The 27,328-nt window shown below is 46.0% G+C and overlaps 1 protein-coding gene across 2 annotated transcripts in view; it reads right to left on the reverse strand.

The window, feature by feature from the left end:
- lingo1a (leucine rich repeat and Ig domain containing 1a) overlaps window positions 1–27,328 on the reverse strand; it is a 76,156-nt gene that overhangs the window by 17,134 nt on the left and 31,694 nt on the right. Inside the window, exon 2 of one of the 2 annotated variants that reach the window (XM_037452352.2) lies at window positions 24,762–24,907. The gene's annotated coding sequence lies outside the window, so the exon portion shown is untranslated. Of the gene's footprint in view, window positions 1–3,155; window positions 3,924–24,761; window positions 24,908–27,328 lie in introns of those variants that run through there. The other variant, XM_037452351.2, reaches the window with a different exon arrangement.

The raw sequence follows: 27,328 nt of genomic DNA on the forward strand, positions 1-27,328 counted from the left end.
GTAGGAACCAAGGCTACATTAATAGATATTCAACACAGCTTTGTTGAAGCAGCATGATTTGTTTTGAGCCGACAGCGTGAGACCTTCAGATGTTTGGTCACGAACAACCGTTATAAGGAGAGGAAACACTTCAGAGACAGCAAAAAAAAGGACTTAGAACTGTCCACATTTTGTTGGACATTATTACAATGTCATGCTTCCTCTTTAAAATGTGTGTGGGAAAAATTACATATTTTTGAATTGGCGCAAAATACTTGTACAAGACTTTCACGGCAGGGGGGCCTCCAGATGAAGGCTTTGGGTGTTGGCCCGATCGCGTTTAACGGACAAGCTTCGTGCCCCGCTGTTTGCAAGTGAGTGGAACCATTACCCTTTGTGTAAAGCAATATCAGCCTTAAATCAAGCTGCCTCATAGATTTGTAAAACAAAAAGATGGCAGTTCAACGAACGTGAATATGCCAAATCGTCCGTACCGGATCTGCCCCCTTTGTTACTGACACAGACCCCAACGATACACTTGAAAGCTGCTTCTCTGTTCCCCTCACATGTCTGAATCCACCCAACAAGACCAACAGCGGCCTGCAAACAGCTACTCCGGTCCCACCGGAAGGCTTTTTGTCAACACACCGCCCAGCCACGGGCGTCGTCGTCGTATCCGGGGCGTTCGCACCCAGCGGGACAGGCGGCCCGGATCGCACGCAGGACAACAAAAGTGCCTCCGAGGGGTCGAAAAGGCTCCCAGCGACCGTCGGGGTGTGGAGTCACGTGGGCATCGCGGCCTCACCGCTGGGAGCTAATAGACACCTTGTCGATGCAGTAGGTGTCGGGTTCACACCCAGGGTGAGTGTCTCCAGGAGACGCGCTCACACGTCACGAGGCGGCATTATCCCCGCCCCCCCCCCCCCCCCCTTCCCGACCCCCGCCGGCGGACGGCATTGGTCATTTGGTGCGTTTGTGAGGGTTAAGGTCTGTGAGGCCTCGTGGTCGGTCCATCGCGTCCACGCCTGCCCCCGCTCAAACGCTCTTCCGGCCCCACGGATCCGTGGAAAGGGGGGATTTCTCTCACGGGGGTTATGAAAAATCGTTAACATTGGTTTGCTTCCATTCTTTCTGCGTGTGATTGAATTCACAAAACATGCCCAGATGTGACCGTGTTCCCTAGAAATATAATGATGTTACGAGGGGCGTGATTTTACTGTGATATCCGATACTCTGTATTATTTTGGCCACTGTGTGGAGGTGTAGTTTATTGCAAACATTGATCAATGGGTCCACAGCAGCGTAATGTGGAAGATGGTACGGGGGGAGGGGGGGGGGGTCTTTTCTACCGCGTCCTGTAGCCTACTGCGGGGCAGAGGTGAATCCTACTGACAGCACTCGCAGCCAAGGTCAACGGCTGCAAATTTGTTTAATGAAGGCAGCCGGTACAGTCTGCACCAAGCGGATCAAACAACCCGGCCGCCACCGCGGGCTTTTTTTTTTTGCAACGCAGCCATGATTGAGTCAGCAGCCTCCCGATCATAAGATGGGTAAGGCCCGACAGAAATACGTGAAGTTAAAAGAACAACAACATGGAATATTTCCAACAGAAGTCACTGTGGAGTGCCTTAAAGAGGCTCTTAGCGAAGGGAAGACTATGAAAAACGAGGAGTGAATACCTCTCTGGGTGGGATTGGCTACAATGCCCCGTGTGAAGCCTCCTGTGCCACACCCTTTGCCCCCCCAGCATCCGTCCGATACCTCAAAGTGCATCAGCTCTATATATCATCTCGGATGTGGAGGCCAGATAAAGCCGGGGTAGAGGCTGTGCTGCTGCTGCTGCTCGAGCTACCGGAGGCTGCTCCTGTTCTATCTGTCTGTCCGCTCCCTCCGGCTATTTATAACCAATAGAGATCCAGCGCTTTATGAATGTCCGCGGGCACAGCATCACACACTCTTCTGATACTCCGCAGCAACTCTTTTGGTGTGTCATAACAATAAGAGGCAGTGGTTGGAAAATAAAGGGGGTGGGGGGGGGGGGTGTTGGAGGAGGGAGGGAGCGGGGAGGGAGGGTGGGGGGGGGAGGGTACATTTCAGGGGCAAATCATATTATTCTCCACGAACGCTGCCTTGAATAACAAACAGCAGACGGCGTGTGGCCCGCAAACGCACGCACCCACACACGGGTTTCACCCCATGTCCTGTGCAGTCGCAGCTATATATAGATCCCATCACTTGCTGGACCACCCCCCCAAACTAAAATGTCCAAAGTCGTTCTGTGAGGATCGATGAAATGCACGACTCCTTTTGCAGTAGGAACCCGCTCTGCTGCCCATCTCACAGATTGCCATCTTTTGCAGACGAATAAAATGGCACATGGGGAGGATCACGACTACCTCACACTTTCCAACACAATAAGAGCCGTTACTCAATACAGCCTATATGTGGCCAAATAAAGGCTAGATCGAGATAACATTTTGCAATTCACCTCCCAATCCCCCCCCCCCCCCACACACACACACACACACAAACTCCACATCTTCTCTTTCACACACATACGTTTTCCGTACAATTACATTTGATTAATGGCTCAAGCCGTCTTCCTACCAGACACGTGCGCGCGCGCACACACACACACACACACACAAACTCCACATCTTCTCTTTCACACACATACGTTTTCCGTACAATTACATTTGATTAATGGCTCAAGCCGTCTTCCTACCAGACACGCGCGCGCGCGCGCACACACACACACACACACACACTCACCAAGAAATGAGCGGACACAGCAGATTAGACGTGTGAAAATTGTGCACGGAAAACACATCTATGGATCCATCTTGAATGTGCGGGTATTAGATGGTGTGTTTTGTTTTTTACCTGCAGAGGACGCGCCTAAACACACACACACACACACACGCGCACGCACGCAAGTCCTAGTTGTGCTTCTGTCCTGTCAAACCCATTCGTCCCCAATCAAAGCGGACTCAAAGGGACACCTCAGCTGATTTGACATCGGAAACGAGATCCGAGGAGTTTTGCAGCTTCTCGTACGTGCGAAGGACGTTCTTAAGTATCCCAGAGAGAGATCGCCCTTCGCTTAAAGCTCGGCCCGTGATCCAACTGGAGCGACATGACAACACACACGCACTGAGAACATTTGGGACACTCACCTGCTGTTTCCTTCACTGCTTCCGAGCATCCTCTCGCATTATTTCGTCCCCGACGGCGACTCCCGGCCACCGAAACAATCAAACCGACACGCGCAGCCTCGAGTCCATCGCCTTCAGACACCGCGTCAAAGCGAACGCGGGGTAGAGAAAAAGCACTCAAATTTGTCGCGGATTGCCGGGGAGTTCCTCCACTACGGCAGTGCGGCGGTTTTCTCGGCAGACAGCTGGAGTTGAGGAAAAAAAAAGAAAGAAAAAAAAAACAGCGCGCAGCCCACACGCACGCACAAACGCGCTCACCGGGCGCTCCTCCCTCGGCAACGGGACCTGGCGGGCAACCGGACTCGCGTCCAAACGAGTGTGGAGGAAAAAGGAGCGATGGAAATGCCAGGTGATGAGACAGAGATACAGAGACACAGAGAGTATGTGAGAGAAAGAGAGAGAGAGAGAGAGAGAGAGAAGGGGGGGGGGGGGGGCGACAACTCCCACGCACACGGTCTCCGATGCAGGCGCGCAGTCCTCGCTCCTTGACGCGGTTTCTCCACAGCCTCGCGCTCACCACGCCGTGCGACTGGCTGTCGTCAGAGGCGCAGGCGATCTGCCCGCCGAGGGGAGGGACGGGGGAGGATCGGCGGAACGCACCCTGCCCGGTGTCCTGCTCAAGAGTGAGCGCGCGCTCACGTGCCGCGTTTGCCCAAATCCGTTTGACGACCGTGCGCGCGCGGTCTTTTCATTGTGTTTGGACAGCGCGTTTTGTTAGCCGGACTTATACCCTTAAAGATGTGCGCATCCCGAGTCGCAGCCTGTTAGTGCGCGCGCGCGCACACAGACGTTTGCGCGGGCGCACGGGTAAAGGGGAATTAGAAACGAAATAGTGCTCGTATTGCATGTGAATCATGCACATGTTGCAACGACAAGCTGCAGGCATGTAGAAATGTAAATGACATTCAGGTGTGTGCGATCGGGGGGGGGGGGGAATGCAGAGAGATTGCTCTGTGAGAAGGTAGCAGTTCCTCTTTTGAGAGCCTGATGGCACTGTGGGCTTCAGATACAAACACACACCAGGCCATGCATATTTAATATCTGATTTCTTGTCTATCTCCTGTGATTTTAAATGGGGTGTCATGCACAATCCGTCAGAGATTGTTGGGGGCTTTAAAAGCACAAAGAGTAAATATTTCATTTGAGCAAACTACCATCTTGTCCGGTCCACCGTTCTCATTTAGCTGTCTTTGATGTGACGCCAAAGTATGAGAGGATCAGATTGATGTCCTAAAACATTGAATTCAGCATCACTGGAGCCCCTTAAGTAGCCTGCCATCCATTCAGGCCGTGTGAAAGCTCAGGGTCGGGACGCGTTTCTAATCACGGCCAATGGTGTTCTTTGATTAGCTGAATTGTGTGAGAGGACAGAAAATGGGATGGATTCCTTACTGCCGCTGGCTGCTCATCCACTGGAGGCCCACGGTTCGTTATTATTAGTTGGTTTCACGTGACCAGGGGTGATAACTATTTCACATGTGGAACAAGAATTCAGTCACCCGTTATAATTTGAGGTGAGACGGAATTGAACAGGAGGCTGGAAATAGAATTCATCTCTCGATATAGTCCACTTTAAAATAAAAGAGAATCCTCTCAGGTACTTGGTGTTAACAAGAGACTCTGCAAACAAGAACCATATGAACCACTGTTGTATTTGGTCTGTTCACATTGAGTAACCCTTTAGGGTTCTTGGTTGAATAAATGCAAATAATTGAATAGTTTCAATGGAATTCGATTTTTCTACGTTTTTGTCTGGTCTGACGCCACGTGAAACACTACCAAGTAGTGAGGCTTCAAGACGCAAATGACTCAAAGCACGACCTCGGCCCTGTGTGAAGGACCCTTTTTGTAGCTTCTCTCTCCACATACAGAACCAGCCTCCACGCATAGAACTGAAATGTATTCACAAAAATATATCCTCAAGTTATTTGCCTTTAAAGAAAATGAAGTTAGTAATAATAAGTGTTTGCCCTTTCGACATTAAGAGTAACTCGGGCATTGAAATCCAAATTACATAACCTACATCATCAAACACGCTCATCGCTTCACTCACAACCCACAACAGAGAAAATTCCACCAAAGCCGTCGTGTGGTTAAAATGAGCCTCTGCTGCATCCTCGAGCTTCTCTGCACGTACCCTCAGAGCTTAAAACCACTGAGGCGTCACAGCTACATGTGAATGTCATCAGCATCAGTTCACGCATGGCCACGGCCCCCCCTGCTATGAATACAGGGGGTTTTCTCTGTGTCTAAGAGATGTTTCCCAGACCATTCCTTAAAGGGGGGGTGGGGGGGGGGGGGGGTGGACTTGGGCTTCATCTTTTCCAGATCAGCACACTATATCCAACCAGATACGAACTTAGCTGCCCTTATCCTGAAATCTGCTTGACATTATATCTCCTTAAGGATATGACGTTAAAGTTGCTCAAATTGAAGTGAGAGCACGCACATGGCTTCCGCGACATGAATAAAGGAAACTGACAGTGTGAGAGCAAATGTGTTCTTGGCTCAGGTAAACATTACTCCATCTCTCCACTTAAAGGAGTACTTTTCTGCCGTATCTCATTCCTAGCACTTTCACAAATACACTATTTGAATGGATGATATCATTTATTTAAAAAAAAAAACTTGAACTTGAAGGTAAAGAGAGAGACTAAGTCTGTGGTCTTTATCCCCGTCATCTCCTTCCCTGTTGTCCTTGATAAGAGGTGCAAACAAGAAAAGGGGGAAACAACGGATACCTGGTGACGTCACAGGGCTTTGAAAGCATCCCATCAATAATTCATTTGTTTCTGCTGTGTTCCCCCGTAGCGGCACGCATGCTTGTCCTTAATCTTTAGCCATACTAGGTGTGCGATGTCAGTCACTCTTGACTCTATAAAAAGTTAATGGTTCCGCGATGAGATGATTAAATAACCATTTGCTCGTCCTGATGGAATCGTTTTCCTCTGTTGTTCAGCAGGTAAGTGGTTGTGCATTCTAACCCGCTGTCATTGTAGCAATTCATCTTTATTGATAAGCTCCGCCTTTTTAATGAGCATCAATCCTGTCCTCAAATGGACACGTGTCACAACATGCTTCCTGTGCTCCTACCACATACCATTTTGGTGTTTTTGATGCACTCTTGATTGAAACAAATAATATCTGATTGAAATAGATCAATAATATATGTTTTTGAAATAAATAAGCAGTAATGTATTCAAAGAACAATATGCACTTGCTCTAACAGATGGCCACACTGGATATATTTCTTAGCACAGTTGTTCATAATGTCTATATATCTATATCACAAAAAGGCTGAGGAAGGCAAATACACCCTCTAGGTGAGCTGGTATATTTCAACAGTAAAGATGGATGTGATGTGTCAATGGAGGCTCAAAGGTTTGTTTTTATGAGGGGGAGGTTTATTTCTTTTTTTCTTTGTTGTTCGCAGGTGCCGAAAGTGTCTTATCGGAAAAGTTTTTTGACTCTTACATTGAAATTCAAATGAGATGAATTGCTTTTGTTCTCCCCAGAACCAGAAATAAATATCATCTCTCTTGTTTCTCTTGATTCAAGATGTATTAAGTCGCATTTCTACAGCCCGATATCACGCATTTCATCCAGGGTGGTGCAACATGGACACATTCTATACCTTTTCAGCTGCGCCGTACGATTCCAGGACCACGGAGAGGTCCAGCCACCGGCCTGCTTCTTATTGCGCTCAGCACCACGGACAGAACCTCGCCTTCTCCTCTCACAGCGGTTTAGAAAGGAAGCTCAGATGCACTTTATTCTTTCCACGTCAGCAACAGGGAACGAATCTCGCTTCCTGCAAGACAGGAGGCAAGGACGCACATATTCTGCTCCTGGGTGCGACAGGGTTAATGTTCCTATTGATATGCTGACATGCTGCCTTTTCATAAGTTGCTGTTAAAATAAGTGCAAGCATCCAATTGTGGGAGCAGTATTCAGACGCTTTAGTTAAGTAGTAGAGGAGGAGAGGGACTAGTACATTTAGTCATATATTCAACTTAAGTACATTATTTTTTTTTAGATGCTTCAGCTTGAGTTTTTTTCCATATTCTGCTACATATTGACGACCTTTCAGAGATACAGTGCAATTCATACTGTTTACACCACATTTATTTGATTGTAGTCCCTTTGCGCGTTCTGTTTAGCAACACAGAATTTAATCAAGAAATAAGTCAAGATATATTGTTATAGATTGAAGCAACCCAGCAGAATAGAAAGTAATTAAAATGAGGTTAACTTAAACAACTACAACATTGAAGAGATGAAGACATTGTTGTTGTATCAATTACAATCCAATTATTGGTTTAATTGTTTTGAAATGGGTTATCCTGCGTAATGAGTACTTTCTCTCACGTATCTTTTGCGTGGGGGATTTGTACCTAAACAATGTGATTCTACACTTGAGTATTACTACTTTAAAGTTTAAGATCAGAGCTAAGAAGATTTTAAGGTTTTTAAGGTTTTAAAAACGTCACCAACAAAGCAATTAGAGTACAAGTACCTTAAACACATGGTTATGTGGGAATTACAATCAATGCCCCATGAAATATGACAGAGTATAAATGAAATTTAATTCATATTTAAACACAAAAAATGTTTCCCCTGAAACTCTAAATTGTACTAATTGTGTGGAACTTCATATCACAACGTCTTTAAGCTCTGATCCCCCTTTTCAATCTGCTGTTGGGTCGGATTAACACCCCAATCAATAACGCTGCCGTTTGTTAAAGCGTCCCGAGCGTTGCCACAGCACCACCCATCCGTCCTCCCGTGCTCCACCTGTCGTGGCCTTTGTAGCAGCGGCCCGGCCGCTAAAAGCCTCTGATTTACCACCATCGCGCAGCGTGCGTATCCTTCTGACCTTTTCAGCTGAATATGCTTTCGTGGCGCCGGGAACTTATTACGATCCTGAACGAGCTCTTTGCACTTCTTTGCGGTTTCCTGGTCAAAACAACAGCCGGACTCTCTTCACTTTTGTCTCCTCTCACTGGGCGAAGACGGGGCGCGAGTCGTGGTTTGCAAAGCAGAGGCCGTTCCCCCAATATTGCTTCACAAAAGCACTATTTTAAACGAGCAATTGTCCCAATGTGACACCATTTTTTTTTTTGTATTTCAACTTGAACAACTTCTCAAATAGAGACGAGACAAACAAAAAATCCCCTAAAGTGACTATAAGGTGTTGTGTTTGTGTTTCTATGTATATATTATTGCCTCTTTACTCTGACTTGTATTATTGTGCTACTACTGTATGTGAAGCGCCTGCTGCAGTAGAAAAGGGAAAGCAGTGCAGCCTGGCGAGGTTGGAGGGGAGAACTACCCTCAATGGGCTTTGAATTGCCAAGATCCTGAATAAGCATTGTAACATGGGCATGCAGGCAGCGACCGAATGTGCATCAAAATGGATCTGGCATTACTGACATCTAGTTTTTACCTTTTGCAAAAGCATCGCCCACAATACGTTGTCAAAATGCAACACTAATAACATCCTGTCATAGTACTAAGTATATTATTGAGGCACAGCATGGGTTTTACAGCCGGGCCATTGTGGTCGCGCGCCGTGACGTCCTCGCGTGAAAGCTGCTTTAATGGCGGCGGGTTTGAAGCCGTGGGGTTGGAAAGTTGTCGAAAAAAACCGACGGGGATGGTGAGTCAGTGGCAGCGGACCAGAGGACAGCCTTTGTGACGGTGCCAAAGATGGAGGAATAAGCACAATCAACAGCGAGCAAGCGCCGATCTCGTCAAATCAAATCGCTCATTGGTTCCGTGGTTCACACACACACACACACACACACACACACGTGGTTGGAGACACACGACGGAGGCCAAACAGCCGCCTTGTAACTCATCACTTATCGACTCATTTGCTGTTATCAGGTCGTTTAGTGCACGTTAATTCTACAAGACTTTCTATCAGGGTGACATTAGGAAAAATATCTCCTTAATTTCAGGGAGCCTTAATTACAACAATTAGACCTAGTTAGGTCAGTGGTAATTTGAACAACACTTCATATTCAGTGGGTTACATTTTCCCACAAAACAAGTCTGTCTCTCTCCCTGAGAAAAAAAACCCAAACAGATGCTCCGGTGCTGCTTTCACACACTGCTTTGGGCGAACTATCACTCCCATTAAACTACAGTTAGCCTCTTATCACACGATGCCTCGGCAAAGTCACTTTCACCCTTGAACATAACACAATGTCTTTGAAGGCTGGGGCTTAATCTATCGCCGAGGCCCAAATTACACTGCATAATCCTGTGCAATTTGCCTTCTTATACGTTGTACATGTCACATTTTTTTTTGTACACAAATTTGTGTTTGGAGGACAATAAGGCCATTCCTCCACTTGAAGAGCAGGCAGAATGTAATTATTAGTGAGCTCAAACAACAAAGCAGTGTATTAAGGATATCATACAGGATTAGTCGTCTTACAGCGACACTCATTCCGTAAACATCACACTTGAATGTGCACCTATTCAACAACGTCTGCAAAGTGTTTTCCTTTGTATTTTTGCACAACTCAGGAAGCCAAACACCGTGCATGAACATGAACGTGCGTTAGTTGAAGGCCTGGCGCGTCTCGTACGGGTGGGTCGGAAGGGGGACTCCTCTTCATCGTTAATGTGAGTGTGTCATGGTGCACGCTCCTTCTTGGATGAACATGGTTTTTGTAGAAGTAACGTTACAGGTCTGTCAAGTTATCAGTGGAAGGTGAGATCGTTCGGTTCGTCAAGCGCGACGTGCACGGCATTTAGTCTTTGCGCTCGAGTTTCGGACATGTTTCGTACCTCTGATACGTACGGAAAACGATCATCTATTTGGTGTTTTGTTCCTTATCGGGAGAGTGGTGAACGTATTGATTAGGTTGAGGGTACCTTTCCATAACCCATCAGATGTAAATCCTGGGAGAATAAAGCGTTCATCAACATTTCCAACTCAGTCATAGTTAAATTCTGCCTCTGATTTCAGGGACAACTGCTTGCGATTGGATTCCTTTGAGCCCATTAAAGCAGGGTGAGGCCTGATAAGGCTGGTTTTATCTGAGAACTACGTACTGCGATAACCTTGACGATCCCAACCTTTTTTTTGAAGATAACCCAAACATCAGAGTTTAACGCCGAAATTGGACAAAGACTTGTGTGTTTTAAAAGGAATCGTTCCACCCTAGAAAACAGGCTCGAAAACAAAAACACGCCAATCCCCTATAGGAGGCGTCGGCCCGGCCGGAGTCGTTTGGGAGAAATGAGTCTTAAGTGCATCACGGGTGGCTGAGGGGCCCTTGGATGCCATCTAAATCAGCGCATTGTGCTGTTGGCGTTGAGCGGTGAGGGTGTTTAAGATCTCATGGAGGGGAAAAAAAAGAGCATCAGAACTATTAGTCTGGATGACAGGCACGGCTGGAGGCCTGACGGGTTTGAGGAATGGCATTGTTTTTGTGCCATCACCTTTAGAGTCATTGGAGTATAATTTGTAAGACAGACCTGTGAAAGCATTCTTCACCCGTCAACATACAATGAATAACTCACATTCCCTTTTGACAGCGGCTGAAGGTGAAACTCCGGCTTAATTTAGACTCATAACAGCCAGACTTCATAAAAGGAGGTTTCTGTTTTTATATATATATATATATTAGCAGCTAGTCTTTCAAATAAGGCCATTTAAGAAGTCGATTGTCTTCCTTGAAGGGTCCCATTCACGCGCTGTACGGCTCTCACACCAAACACAAGCAGCGGTTTCATTCTGGTCATTCTGGTCCTCAGACAAGTGTAACAAATGTGCGCCACTGTAGACGAGCCATTACGAGCGGCGCTTTAGCCTCAGACCCCGGCAGATATTCTGCTCGTGGCCTCTGAAACAATGGCTCCATTTTTATTTATTTCTTTTCATCTGCGGGGCATCATCCATTGTGAGGGCTCCTCATCCGTCAACCCCGGCGCACAGACAATAGCTCCCCGACACCGGAGCCCCCTTGTAAAAGATGTTTGCCACACGTGAAAGCGTGAGCGCACGCACACACACCCACACACAAATCTAATCTGGCCCTGAATCAAATCCCATCCTTTTGTTTTTCAGACAGTAAAGGAGGGAGAGGGAATTGTATTGGGAGTACTGCTCACTGGAAAAGTAATCACAATTTTCAAGCGGTTTTGGGGTCACCCCCCCCCCCCCACCTCCCCCCCTTCTCACCAACACATCGCACCATTCAGAGAGGAAGAGAGATTTCAATCACTTTATAGCTTCCACCGTGGCTTCACTAAGTTGTTGACAGCCAAATCCATGTCGATCCGTTGAGTGATTACATGCTGCGAAAGGTCTAATCTCATTTCCTCTCCAGCTTCTCACCCCTCGTAGACGAGCACACCTCGAGTTTCACTCTATATATATATATTTTCCTCCATGCAGCGTGCGGTTGTTCCATGCAGAAAATGCGATCAGTGAATTTAAGGGTAGAACGTCTCCAATCAACGTTAGAGCCCTACAAGGTGATGCAGATTTTCCTAAATCTATGTTTTTATTTTATTTTCATGCCATTTGTACACAACTTTGTTTTAATCTTGTGCATTAGAGCTCTTAACTGCCACAAACTACGGCGCGCAGCCTCTGAATGGTGAATGAGCCTCTGAAATCCATTCTATTTCACTATGTGATGCAGTCAATACACGCTGATGTACATTTTACACATTATAACTGGAATGGAACAGTCCCGTAATGTGTATCCGAGGCCCTCCCCTCTTGAGTTTATCCTCCGCTTTGCAACACAATAAACTGTCTGATACGATGGAACTGTCTGTCATCTGCTGTCCATCAGAGCCCCTAAATGCAAAACCCACTCCTCTCGAAACATTGTTTTCTTTGAGGGGACATTTCCACTCGGAGAAAACGGATAACTTTCTACACCTCATGTATCTGGCAAGTGAAAATCTGAGTATGCAGAAAGCTAATGGCTTGCGTCTGACGCCTCATTGGATCATGGCGGCCCGTTGGACTAAAAAGATTCCCTCTCCATCATTGTGTCTCTTAAGGCTAGCGCCATTAACCCTAATGCGCCCACGTCATGTCTGTGTTACCGGCTTCACCCTTTTAGAACCCCTGGACCTTTCAGCATGTTCTTACAGGAAACCTCACAAAGGCGGCCATATTTTGTGTCTGGCGGGGGGGGGGGGGGGGGCTGCTAAATTGTGCTGAAAATATTTAAATAATGTAAGTAAATGATTGAAAACAACATTTATGTAGCAATGATTGCGTCCAGTGTTTTGATCCATACACACCGATCATTGTAACCCTGGTGGTTTGATGCCATACAACATGTGCGATAGCACTGGAAACCCTCCTCCCTTCCCGAACTGTCGTTTTGAAAGCTGCTGCTCATGAAATCTCTGTTTCACTGCAGTAATTAAAAGGTCACTGCATTCACTCCCGGCCTCGTCCCATTTCCCACGATTCACCTGGGACTCCATCTACGGCCGTCCAGTCACAGTGGCCATAATTCAAATGTTCAATGTCTGGAATACACCGGACTTCTCGGGGTGCTGTTTGTAGCCATGTAACCATAGCGATTGGCAGCTAAATAAAAAGGGTTACACACCAGGGCCGCATTTTCATTCTGGTGCTGGAGATTTTAGTTTTTTGGTTTTGATCTTGCTTGTAGTCTTCAAGATGATTTCAGAGTTGACAACGGAACCGCGGGGTACGTGTGGCTTATTAATCTGAAAGATTCGGTCTTGTTTGATTTATGACGCTCCGGCGCGGACGACCCGCTGTGATCCCGAGTCTGTCAGCGGCGCAGTCAAACAGTCAACATTTACTAAAACACAAAACAGAACAACCAGCTTTTATTTAATCACCCTGAGGCATTCCATCTTTTATTTTATTCCTTTCAATTTGGACTCAACCAGAAGTGCGACGAGTCTGGAGATTTGACAATTTTCTCGACTCGAATGTGGAATCATCTCCACGAAAAGATCCCAATTCGTGAACTTTATTGATTTCCGTGGAATTAATGTTTACCACCCAGGTCCAGGCTCCTGATTGGCTACAGAACGTCACGACATCTCACAACGGTTGAGAAATGTTGTCCCTCAACATTTGTATGTGTATGTAAATGATCATTTGAAAAGAGCGTTTGGACAATAGAGAAAAAAATACTAGACTTTTGAAGAAATCTTGCGGGGTTCCCTCTCTTTTCCACTCCGAATCCTACACAATCACAGTTTCTTATTGCCGAGTTAGAAGCAGTTGTTTGACGGTGTCATTTCTTTCGCGCTTTTTCTCAGGTTTTAAAGGACCACTGTGACACAGGCGCGTCGTCTCGGGGGGGGGGGGGGGGGAGGAGACGGGAGTTTCCTCGGCACAAGCAAATCAAGCCATTCTACTTCTTCACACACACACACACACACACAAACAGCCAAGCAAGCAACATGGGGAGAGGTTTGATAGAACATATATTGCATTCACTCTGGCCTCTGCATTGTTTCAGCAGAATCTCATTAACGTGCACTTTTTGAGGCAATCATTGGAGGGCGGGCGGGGTGGGGGTTGCGGGGGGAGGGGGACCGGGGGTGTCTCTTTTTTGGCTGGCTCTATTAGTTCCAGGGCTATGACCGTTTCTCATTGTGTGGCTGCTAGTGGCTGTGTGTGTGTGTGTGTTGCCCGTTTTTTGGTCCGAAGCCGTTTCGATTACGCCAAAACAACTGCTGGGAGTTAAAGGGTTACACCAGTGTTTTTTTTAACCCGCCCCCCGTCACGCCATGTTTTCGTGTGTGCAACCACCTGGCGGGGACAACGGTGTTTCCGAGCCGCAGACTGTAGCAGCTAAACAGAGTCAAATGGAATAGGGTCCATTTGACCGTAGGGTCCTTTTCCTTAATGTTCTCAGACACTTCAAATGAGCAACTCCGAGCCTGACGGTGGCCTCACGGCTCGTTTCCTTCCCGTTTAGCTGCATAAGTTCATCTTAAATTGCAGTGAGGATCCATAGGTTTGAAACATGACATTTACTGATTTGATGTCATGACGTTGTAACAACAACAAAAAACCACTAGTCACCCGAGAGCCGGTCGGCAGTTACTTCCAGTTAGAGGTGGACAGAGAAAAGCTGGATGACTCACGATGTTCATTTTTCCAACGTTGGCAAAAAAAAAAAAAAAAAAGCCACAACAAGCAGAAACTCTGCTGCCAAACCAGGGCCCACTCGTCTCCAAATAGCCACCGCTGCTGTTATGTGTTCTGACGTCACTGGCTTACTACAGACGAGACTTGCCTCTCTGCCTCTATTTCCATCACGGGGAGGAGAGAGATATTTACAGACGTCAAACCCCAAAAATGATGCAGACGTACCGATATCTAAACCCTTCTGTGGCCGCTCTGCGTTGAACGGGATCGACTAGGACTAGACTTGAGCTTTATTTACACTGTTCTACTGTACCAATTAGTGGAAATACCAAAAGCGGAGTCAGAATTCTGATGAGTCATCATAACAGGGCAGTTTCTTTGCCCCCCCCCCCCCCCCCACCACACACACACACACACACACGCTGATGGCATCCCAGCAGAGGCGAGACCAATCAAAATCACAATCACATAGAAGAATGTTCCCTTTTTAAGCAGAGGAGGCCAATCGGTGTGATTCTGCATCACGAGTCGTTGCTCTCTGCTCCAACTCCCACTCAGAGCCTCGAGGTCGGCGAGACGGACCCGACGGCGGAAATTAAAGGTGAGGCGAGGCCACCACAAGCGTCCTACTGATACGGAAGCCAGCAAACACTCGCGGGCTCCCAGCTGGACTCCGGTCAGCACCGGAGGAGGGAAGCAGCGGGAGGAAAAGGTCTCCCGAACGATTGCGAGGCCAAGGTGGGCCCGGCGGAGTTTCCACACCGGTGTGAAACCCGAAAGCACTTACTGTTGCTGCATGATGGAAGTGCTGCTATTGTTCTTCACAATGGATTATCACAAAAGTTGATTTGTTTCTTCCATTCCTCCCTGGGTTCTTGCTGGTTTTGTATTTAATAGACCGGTTTAATGTGTGAGGGGGGAAAATGTCATTCCACACGGCCAGTTAACCTCCCTCCGATGTATGGATTGGAAGTCTGCAAATACTCAAATTAATTGTTAATGAATCAAAAATAAAAATAGAAGATTGTGGATCGCAGCCGTGTGTACGTAATTTCTCTTTTTCGATATCACAAACCTTCAGCGTTTGCTTTTCATATGATAAACAGTGCCTTTTGCCACTGACGCAGCCGACAAGAAGAAGACCTTGTATCTGAATGTGTGATGCATGTGAAGCACTAATCAGTAATTCCTGGCAGCAGTTATCTTTACATTCCTAAACGACGGCGAGGCGGTGCGCTTTTCAACAGGAATAAATAGAAGGGCGAAGTGGTACTATTAATATTAACTGTGTGGGATCTGAAATAGTTTATCATAGATACAGACTGGTTACAGTGCGTGCTATTTAACTGCTAAGTCCAAGGCCTCGATTCCGGCCTTGGGACCTTTTGAGGACAATAATACCCACCTCTGTCCTCCATTTTACACGGTTGGAAATACAAATAAAAGATCAATTGAAAATCAGTGTGAGATTGGTGGGTTTTTGAAAAACTATTGCAAGTCTTTGGTCATTTTAAGCGTCACTCTGGAAATAATCTCCTCCTCTCAGAAAGAGCCGAACACATTGAACGACTCTCTCACCTCTGCAAAGAAGCCCTTCCTCGGCACGTATAGGTCCGAATGTGACCTTGCGCGGCCATATTGCGCAAGCCCCTCGAGTCCCAATTAGCCCGTTACTTTTACAGCCATTGACACGTGGCTGTGGGATTAAAGGACAAACAGGCTGCAACTGCTCAAACGAGGAGCCCTTCTCTCCGAAGGGGCCTGTAATGCAGGGGCATTGCCTGTAATGCAGTTCCCGTGATATTCCTGTTATGCAACGTTGCTTCCACCTTCCTGCCGCGACGCGCTCCGAGCCGCCAGTAATCATGCGCTGGAGGAACCGATTAGAAGCCGCTGATGGGAGGGTTCTGCCTCTGCTGTCACCTCGGTGCATCTGCTTTTTGCAAAAATGATTAATTGGCCTACGCTCTTCTTTTTACCTTTACCGGATCATTAAAGCACCTTTTGGCTTGAACCACCTCGGTGTGGTACCCATCATCCCCCCCCCGGAAACGCGTCATCGCCTGGGGGGAGGGGAAACGGAGCGCCCTCCTCCTCTCCTCCTCTCGGGTCGGCCCGAGTTGGCAGCGGACAGAATAATTGGCCGTATCAATTAAGGTCTGCCGACCGTCTTACCATCACGCCGCTCCCTGGGTGGGGGGGGGCGGGGGGGGGGGGGGGAGACGAACAAAGGATGTTCAGCGCTACCCAAGAAGCAGTTTAGTTTTGGTCATTTTGAATTAGCTCAGCAGAATTTTTCTGTGGAATCTGCAACCTCTTAAAAAAAAAAAAAAAGGATTCAAAAGATCTGCCTCGAAGAGCTGCCAATCTTTTCTCTCATCCTCATTTTGTCTTGAGGAGGAAACAGACAACACGAGTGAGGAAAGTGAGCTTCAAATTGAGCCAAAGTGAATAAAAACATAACTTTTTTTTTGCTTTTGAGAATGAAAAAAAAAAGCAATTTCTTGACTCCTCAGTTGCTCAACTTTTGACCCTGAGGAGGATCATTGGGTCTTTCATTCCATCCTGGGTTGCTGTTATTTGTCTGACTTTCCCTACGTACGAGTGACTCAGTCTGTTTCGTTTTTTGCTTAATATTTTGTTCAATCATTATTTATGACAAACATTATCAATCCAGAAATCATAAAACTGAATCATAAAACCCCTCTTGAGTATGTTATGAGATCAACAGTTTCATGCAATAAAAATCAGACCGAAATTTATTACTATGATATCAAATGATTTAGATTTGACATTTTTGGGAAGAATTACACTTTCTGTTTAGAAAGGCAAAAATTATATAATAAAAAACTTTAATAAAAGATGGAATGACACACAATGTTGACACCTAAATATTTTTTTGTAGTTTTCTGACAGAAGAAATGTTTTTTTACATCGTGTGGTCTACAATTACAAACTAAATTTGTAGGTGTATTGAACACTTTATACTATACACTGTGTATAATCAGATTTTACACAAAAGCCAAGCTGACAGCAGTTGCATTGTTGATGCACCACAAAGCAATTGTAATCAACTTGTCCACTTAAGGGTGACCTAACAGGCAGAGTTCTAGCACTATCACAAACGGCCTGCCAGCCTTAGTGATTCTAGGATAGAAAACAGCACATTTTGGATCAGGCGCAACAAGGTCACGCCACAGACCCAAATCATCCCTTTTTTGTGTGTTTTGGGGCGTTTTGAGATACCTGTGAACATCAATCGGGTTACAGAAATACAATACCTAGCTCGTGTGTGATAGAAAACCATCCGTGGAGGCAAGGTGGGTACCGACAGAAAGGAAGTTTATTCTTCCCTCCCTAAAAAAAAGACTATTTAACTGAATCATGAGCACACGGCAGATTCCTGTTTCCACATCTGGGCCACATCCCTCGCTGCCGGCTGAGGGTCGCTCCCTCCTTATGAAGGTAATTCACCTACAAAACCAGAATAAGCAATAAACCGACCCATAACCAAAACACAATAAGCTAGCGTTGGCCTCTGTGTGCGTGTGTGTGTGCGTTTGTGTGTCCTTTTCAAGGTGCCAGAGGAACCTGATTCGGTGTCTAGCGAGATAAAAGTCTCCCTCTTCACTTCGTACTGCACAGCACCTCGCACGACGTCACCTCCGCACACCCAAGTGAATGCTACTTGTGTCGCTGACTCACAACAAATTTGCTGTATGTTAAATGACTTTTGTCTGTTCCAGCGGAGTGGAGAAAGAGACACTTAACCTTCAGCGAGGTGCTAAAGTCAAACAGACTCAATTGTAGTAAATCAAGCCTGATAAGATTGTCTGTCGAATGTCAAAGACAGGATGGACACGATGAAACTGTGTGTCAAATAGGACTAAAATAACTAATGTTGCGGTTTATTGTGCAAAATGTGTCGACCTCATCCATGTGAAACTTCCATGATTCATTCATCATTGTGTTGTGACCTTTTATCTCTCTCTGTGGTTGAGGCCATGGCACACAAAGAACATATCATTGGGCTTACTGAACAAATCCACAATGTGTACAGTTATCGCAACTTCATTTTTGGACTCATCCAGCCTTACCTTGGGACCGATATTCTTTTTCTTGGAGTTTTTGATACTCAACACACTTTATTATTACTGCATTTCATAAATTTACATCCACGTGACTCTCCGACTCTGTTTCTTGCTAAACTGCATCCACTCTAATCCGTTTCTCGTCAGTTAAAGGCATCAATATTTCATGCACAATGGCCTCTGAAACCACTGAAGCCAACCTTGGATGAAGCTCAGCCGCGTAATCTCCGGCAGCGCGGCGCACCCGCCGATGACCTTCGTGACCCTGATACTCTGAAAATCGTTTTAAAAGCAGAACCTCAGCACAGCCGCATGCATATAAGTCTGAACCCTTTTTGAAAGAGGAAGTTCACCCTTAAAGCAGGCGTTCTGTTGCCAAACGGAACTATTCAACAGTTCCATTCACTGTTTTTATGAGTTGTGACATAACAAGAAGAAAGAAAAAGAGCGATCCCGTTGCCTGCTGCGACTTTTCATTAATTCAGCAACTACATTGACGTCCTGCAGTCAGTTATTCCGAGCAGGATCCGTGTGGAAATAATTACCAAAGCTACTTCATAAATTTGAGATAAATGACTATTGAATATCCATTTGGAGGACCATTAAAACATAGATCAAAGGCAACGTAGATTCATTCCCAGGGGGACGCTTTAATGTCAACACACACGTACAAATTGTTGGAAAACGAAGGTTAGGGTTAGGGTTAGGGTGACATTCACACTAATGCCGCTCTATGTTAGAGACGAGCTTTGTGTCCGTATTCACTTTCCAATCACAAACACCATGGTAACGAGGCGGGTGAGTTGCCGCGAGAGCGTACGTTCAAAGGTGTTCTCTTTCCTCTTCAGCCTTCGCCTGGCGTGCCATGTTTGCATCGTGTCAGTGTTCACTAAAACGGTAGCAGAGCACTTATGCGTTACGAAGCTTTCCTTTCACACGATAGCAGCGTGCCCCCCCCCCCCCCCCCCCCCCCGGGATCCTGCAGGAGGCTGACCTTGAATTCTTGTTTTGTGCTGAACAAAGATTACAGGAAATCTTTAACAAACACACGTTTCCGAGAGGCCTTTTGCCTCCGCTTTGTTTTGAGCTGCAATGTGTTTCTGTGGATTTTTATTATTTTTTTTATCTCATCATTTTCTTTTTGTGAGAAAAAGTAGGTTGGGCTGAAAGACGAAGCGACTTACTGATGTTCAGTTCTGTGGGAATCTTTTACGGGCCTTTTAGATCTCTGTCACGGCTGCTTTTTACTGAACTCCTTGCGCTGGTACATGTCTGGACCGCACAAAGTAAACATCTCCAATTAATCCATCATTAATGGATCGTGAAAACTCCACCAAAGGTGGGGAGGATTTTTTCATGTGCGATGTGAACTCGATGTAAACGTCCATCCTCGGTCCAAACGTAGCATTTCAGTCCAGTGGTTCCTCATCTTGGTCATTAATGCACTTCACGGACGCGCTTGGAACATCTTCTGATCACTGAAGCGCGCTTCACGCCGAGCTTGATGTGTGGGGCTGCTTTGATTACCTCCACACGGTTGCTTTAATATAGCACACTTGAAAAGCTAATGCATTCCTTGAGAGACACCTGCGCAGGATGAGGATCCCTCTTTGAAGTAAATGGCTAATGGAAAGATTGGCAGCTCGCTATTTGACATTCTACATGTTGCGTTTTATTGTTTCTGAATTTTAACAACGCAATTTATTTTAAGTCGGTTGCCTCTTGTCGCTTACGACATGTTACCGCTACCTCCGATAACCCAAGTCGGACAACAAGGACGATGAGAGTCCTCGATAACGGACGCCATGCATTAGAAAAAGCTTGCATGACGCCGAAGCTCTGTGGCTCGAATGCTGGAACGAGAGTAAACACTGACTGTAGCCCTGGAATATATATTACGCCTGAGCCAAGGTCATGAATGAAAGATATCCATTTGTTTGGTGGGGAGACATATGTGGGAGAAATAACAGACATGGCACATACGGAAGCTGTTTCTTTGAGACTGGTTACATAACAGAGAAAAGCTCTGCTGGTTTTGTGCATATCTGTGAAACTGACCATTACTTTTATTTACTTAAGTTATTACAGCGCAAACAACTGATCAGGGTCATGGTGTCCAAACACGTTGAAATAAAGCGGATCCGAGGGAATTTCGTGTGTCAACTTGCTGTGGATTAGTAGCCCTAGTGGAAGTTGAAACTGCAAATGGAGTTGTTGAACACTTTTTGAAGAACATACTATTTTCTAGGGGGGGAGGTGTAAGATATTTTCACATTAAAGGGCTGAAGTCAAAGGATGGAGATGGTTGTCCACTCAGCACCTTAGCAGAGGATGACATGAATCTATTCTAACAAATAAAGCCTTACTCACTTCCCCTTTATTTCCGTTTTCATCTCTCTGTCCTCATGCAGCTCCTTGATATTGAGCGAACGTTTCCAATAACACATAGTTATGGTGTGATATGCGATGAGTTGTTATTTGTCGTTACACTAGCAGGACATTTATAATGCTCACACATCATATTCAACACACCTACAGCTCGGCAGTGTGGGCCCATGCAGAAGGTAGAACACACACCAACACTGTGCTTTCGGGCCATTTTCAGCATATGAATACTTCCGTATCAGAGCAGATGTTGATGGAGCAGCACCAGTGTTGGATGAAGTCCTGGACCTCCGTGTGAGGTGGTGTGAAGTGTTGGAGACGGGCGACTGGAGAAGGTGGGCGGGGTTTGGGGAAGGTGGGCTCGGTTTATGGTTTATGGGCGGGGTTGGGGGAAGGGGCGGGGTTTGGGGTAGGTGGGCTTGGTTGGAGGAAGGAGGGCTCGGTTTGGGTAAGGAGGGCTTAATTTGGGGAAGGTGGGCTCGGTTGGAGGAAGGAGGGCTCGGTTTGGGGGGAAGGTGGGCTCGGTTTGGGGAAGGCCCAAGTTGCTTATATAATCCCATCGAAGGTGGGCTCTTTAGCTTTGAAAAAATGCAGATCGAGGATTCAACAAAATAGGTTGTTTTAGAGAAGAAAAACAAGATGTCATGAAATCTAGTCTTAAAAAACATCACCAAACAACAAGGGCCAATGAGATGAAAGGTAGATCATCCAAAGCGGTTTTGAAAGTGGGATTTTTTTCCTTTAATTAGTAATTATAACCAATGCACATTTCTGGACAAATGGAATTAAGGGAACTTTGATGGATAGAAAAGGTCCAACACTTTTATCTCTGCCTTTGTTTCCTAATTGCTAAAATTCTAATATTGCTGTCAAAGTCATTTGTCCAAACAGCTTTGATTGTTAGTCCAAGCAGAAGTATATTGCAAAGTATTTTGTTCCGGGAGATCAGACGCAGCTTGAAAGGATTCTACAATAATACCCAACGGAGAATTCCGCTGTAGCTTATTTGATTTTGAACGGTCGGTGTGAAGCGATCCTTTGCTGAAAATCAGAATACAATTATCTACTTTTGAAAACTTGTATTGAAAGCTGAAGGGTTAGAACCAGAGGGATATTGTTTCTAATTGGACAAAGAATGATTCACTGTCCTGAAGCACAAGAAACCAATTATGTTGCTAGACGCCGGGTGCAAACAGACGTCTTCAGTCAACCGTTCTTTGAGGAGACACTTCTGAAATGCAGATCAATCAAATACAGTCAGGGGGTGTAATGATGTGTACGGATAAATATTGCATTTGCAAACCAACAGGGCAGCATGTTTGAAATGCAGCCGCTGTGACGGAGACAAGAGGAAACCCAAGCTGACTCTGCGCCAGCAGCGCGTAGATGTTGGCTCTCCTTCAAGAATCTGATAAACAGGTTTTCATAAAGTGAAATGAAGTGACTCGTAGCCATGAACTGAATATTCTCCCGGGATGTTTCACTCACGAGTACTGCCCTGTTTTTGCTCGGGAATGGATGCAGTTACACGCAGTGGAGGATGTTCATGATTCAAAGGTCAAGTCGTAGGGGTTTTGTATGCAGGGTCGAGTGCAAGTCACAGGAACAGGAGCACTTCTCATTAGCCCCTTTTCCTGAGAGGTGTCCCTTCATTGTTGTTATGCAAATTAGGAATCATCTTCCGATGCTCTACACGGCAGATATCCTGTGCACCAGAGTAAGTCAGCTCCATTCTTTAGGTACAGTACACGCTACGACTACGGCTCAGTGACTCCATAAAGCGATGTTGAACATAAGAGGATGACGTGTGACGTTTTGAATACTACTGAATATGCGTTGATTCATATTAGATATTTAAATTGACTGTTTTGTGCACACATTTAGTGAACGTTTAAGAGCCAGTTTGTTTCTCTTCTTTCACTGTTTGATTTGGGGGTAAAAATGCACACTAGAGACAAACAACACAATTTGGACCCTTTCTGAGGGAAGCGACAACATCTAAGAAAGTGTAAACAAATAAACTGTCACAGAAATATAAGGACACAGATGTGTGGATGCTCATCTAATGGTTCATTAGTGCATTTTTCATACAATGCACACAACTCACAGCTTGGTAATAAAGAGTCATATTGTGTAATTAAGAGAGTAACATACAGGTAATAGACTGTGGGTATCTCTGGGTAATCAGGAGAACCTTCATACAGGGGCCACAAGGAGCCAAAGGCTAGTAATGCTGAGACATTTGAACAAGATAAAAGTATAGCGTTAAATCATTGCAATATTTAGAGGAAAAAAAATAGTGATATGGTTGCATTAATGAGGTAATAACCACACAGCTTGATACATTTTAAGTTCACAGGTATTGAAAACTGCTAAATCAAAAACAGGAGAAAAGGAATGAAAGTAAGCACACGTCCTCATTCAGGCTGCTTTTAAAACAAACCGCAGTTGGTTTCGTTGTACAACGACCGGTAACTGGAGCTGGTTTATAATTTGGAGAAGCCTCACAAAGACACACAAGAGATGCCGGGTAACCTTTGGGTGCAAAATGCTCCATTCAGTCAGAGGCGCATGGCCAAGCTTCCCTGTTCTCCCCGTCAGCACCTTACGACGGCGCTGAGGAATAAAATAAAGAAGAGCCCCACTAGCCTGCCCGTATGTCTCGTACATCTTCAGTCATGCGGAAGGCCGTCCGTCAATTTTACTGCACATCGGCTTCCTCTCCACCGCGGCGTCGATGATAGATGGCCCTAAGTGCAACTAGATAACTACGGCAGGGGATGATAAAAATGTGAAAACACACACCCTAGACAGGAAATTGGCCATTTTGGAGCAATTGACACAGAGGAGCTCGGAGTGATGGCACTTCCTGTAATGCTCATCCTCCGTAAAGCCGAGGTGTCGGGTGGACTGCTGGGAGATGGCTACAGTCCGCTGGACAGATGGCTGACTTGCCAACCTAATGGATCTCATTTATTCCTTTTTTTTCCTTCTCCATAGCGATTTCTTCCTTTCAAAGGGTCAAACCTAAGATGAAAAAGTTCTATTTGATATCCTCTTAATTGTAACAAGTTAGGATACGGGGGAGCTGAAAATAGGTAGGTAGTAAGTAGTACGATAATTGATCGATGGATCCATCCCCGAAACATTCATCATTGACCTGACCATGTGTTCACATGGCAAGATGTCGTTGTCCCTGTTTTAGAGCCAGCGGTCTGTACACGTGGGCGTGAGTATCACTTCGGTGCTGATTAATAATTCATCTGTGTGTTGTCAGAAAGTGCAACTGGTCTAATGCTCGCCAAATCGCGTTACCTCTGAGACCAGAAGATTGCGTTGCAGGAGATGATTTGCTTATGGAACCGGCCAAAAAATACAATTTTCTGCCGTTGATTGGGCAAAGCATCTCGAAAAGGCAAACGGGCCGCTACAACAATCACAGGGAAAACACGTACATTCGACTCACGTCAAGCACATAATTGAATAAATGCAGCTAAATAGAAGTGCACTTTAACACGGTGCAATTACAACCCAGAACTTTGCCTTCGCCCACATTCAACGTCAACTGGATTATTACGGTCAGCCAGAAACTACATTCATTTACGACTAAGTTAAACAAAAAGATTTTTCAACCCGGAAATTGACGCCAATTACTGTTGTGCAGTGCCTGCTGCAAACGGCGCGTGAAGCCCCTGAAGTTCATGCATCCTGAGATGTGTTTTCGGGCGTTCATCAGCGATGTTGATTGGCGCTAATTAGGACACGAGGACATCGGGAAAACCCCACTTTTTAAATGTGACGGCTGCGAGGTGAGTTCGTCCGTCGACCTCAGTCGCGTTGTTCTCTCTCCGTCCTCAACCGGCGTCGAATGTCGCCGGGTTATGAAACACGTGTTATTCAGTGCAGCCCGAATTTAGAGACGACGTCTGCATTCTGCATGATTTTTGGTTGTGCAATGATACTCACAGGCAGTAATTGCTGTCCTGCTGATTCCAAGGAGCTGCTGGAGCTGCTACTGCGCAGAAAGCTGGAGGCTGGAGGTGTGAGGCGGGCAATTTCTCCCCTTAATCCACATTCCCTTCGCAGCACTCCTTCTTCACTTGATCAGCCACCTGCAGGGACCAAGCAACAGTGGAAACCTTACTCCCAAGCTGCCAACTCACACATGCGCGTATTACCGCGCCTCTGTTGCCGGGGAAACATTTTGACATCGTAATAGGACCCTAAAGCACCGATGCATCTCATGTGGATGTTTCTGCATTTGTTCAAAGTCATTAAAAGTTATGTCGTATGGAAGTTATATATGTCACAATAACAAATATGAAACAAAGCATGGTTTACGTTACATTGTTAAACGACATTGTTTCACAACTTTTATCCAGGGGACCACAGTTTGTGTCTTTTGTGTAAGCAAAGATGCGCAAATTATTGAATTAAACGTGGTTTTGGTTCAGAAAAGTCAACATTCGTTGTACCTTGAGAAAAGTACAATGGCAACATTTCCCTTTGCCGACTGGATTAATGAAGTACAACTCATTTACTTGAATGAATTGCTTCTTTAATTACATTCTTTTAATTATGCGCCACATAGTCAAAAGCAATTTCGAGGAAGACATGTTTCAGTGCTTTTTCATCCTGATCTTAAGAGAGCTTCTACTGAAAGACCTCACATACCATCACCGTGCAAAACACAGTCATTTCATGTTTGTCTTTAATTAAAAAGACCTAAAACATTGCAGGTATGTGGTATGAAAAAAATCTCCTCCGTTACTGAGAACAGTCTTTTATGGTTTAAATAAAAAACTGGTATAAACAATCAATACGAATGGAGGGCATCTTTACACCTCAAGCTGAATTCAGAGAAAAAAACGTTGGAGTCAACTTGAATGTCAGGTTGAATTAAAAAGATGAATAGACTGAGCATAATCAAAACCTCATATACTCCTGATGTTATTAGTAGACATGACAGCAATATCATACCAAAGAGGCTATTCTGCTCTTGAATACTTGCTGCCAGTAATAACCATCTGCTCCATTTCCCTCTCTGTGGGTGACCATCAGATAACGTGCGAGACAACAGATAACAAAATGATATTAACAATAATACATGAATAATTGATTTAGTTTAACCCTGTTTTAGATGCCAGCAGGGGGGGCCGCGTGTTGTCCGTCGTACTGACGTACTCGTACCCTGAACGCGGTGACACCCGCAGACCGGCAGCCGTCATCACACATTTAATCTTTCACACATTTTGATGCACACGCCCTAGAAGTGGCTGAGGCATGGATCAGCGGGGATGAACCTCCCTTTGATTTCCTGGCTGCTGGAAGTCAGACCTTGGATCCAGAGCAACGTGCCGCTGTGGTTTCGTCTGCTGTGATTTTTGGCAGAAGCGGGGACGCCTCGTCCTTTCTCTGCAAGATGTTCTTCATCCGCCTCGCCACAGGCGTAGCAATTCCGTTTCAATGGTTGTTTTTTTTTACAGATTATAGCATCTGTTTCAAGGTTTACGAGTCACATTGTTGGTGACGTATTTTTTTGGCACAGCCGCAAACTCACCCGTTGCCTCTGTGCTTTGAGCTTTGAGCGCACTGTTACCGACAATGAATGAAATGTGAGGGGGAACATCCGGATGTATAATATCATTCTGTGTGTATACACTAGGTGGCGCTGGGCTAAGGGCCTCATGGGTTCATTCAAGGAATGATGGCATCACTAGCCGAAACTTACTAGGAATCCTGGACATCAACTTCGGGTGAGTGAGTGAAGCAAGGCCCGCTTGAAAGCTGTCAGCTCGGGCCTGCCAAAGTCCTTCCTGCCACTCCCTCATTGAGAAGGGACCTCCAGGAATATCCCCCCCCCCCCCCCCCCCCGCTGCCACCAATAGGCATGTTTACTTATGGACCTTTTAAAGGCCCCTCTGACGCTAAACTGACTGAATGTCAGGGGATACCTGCAGGATTCATGAAAAAGAAAACCTTATAGACCCAAAACAAAAATCCAGGGTGAGAGTGTGAAGTGAGAAATGACATGAATGACTCACGCCGGTAAAGACTTCGGGAAGAAAGAAGACTTTTTGCTCGTGTAACTTTGCAAATCATCTCCGTAAACACAAGTCTTAGCTACTGATATTGTGGCTTGGAACCCCCCCCCCCCCCTCCTCCCTCCCTGGCTCTGTGACGAGATTAGACTATCTCTAGTTGTGCACATGGATGACTGACTCCTGGGGGCCGGTCGCGTCTCTCTCGCACGCCCCCCCCCTCGACCCCAAGGCGGAAAAACATACTCGTTTTCAAAAGGGTTAGCTCTCAACACGAGCCACCAGACAGGCTAAAGCATCAACCGCGTGGCCCCCCCCCTCGCCCTCCTCCCCCCCCACTCCCCCGGGGCACACAGCAGCACGTCTCATTGGCCTCAGCGACTAACACGGGGTCCCGCTGTGCGCGCCGCTGTAAGGTGACGCGCACAGCGGGTGACGCGGTTGCAGCTCCTTTCAGAGACGCCCACCCGCCTCAAACATCAGCTGCAAGAT

Source organism: Pungitius pungitius, chromosome 6 (genome assembly GCF_949316345.1).
Source record: "Pungitius pungitius chromosome 6, fPunPun2.1, whole genome shotgun sequence".
Lineage (NCBI taxonomy): Eukaryota > Metazoa > Chordata > Actinopteri > Perciformes > Gasterosteidae > Pungitius > Pungitius pungitius.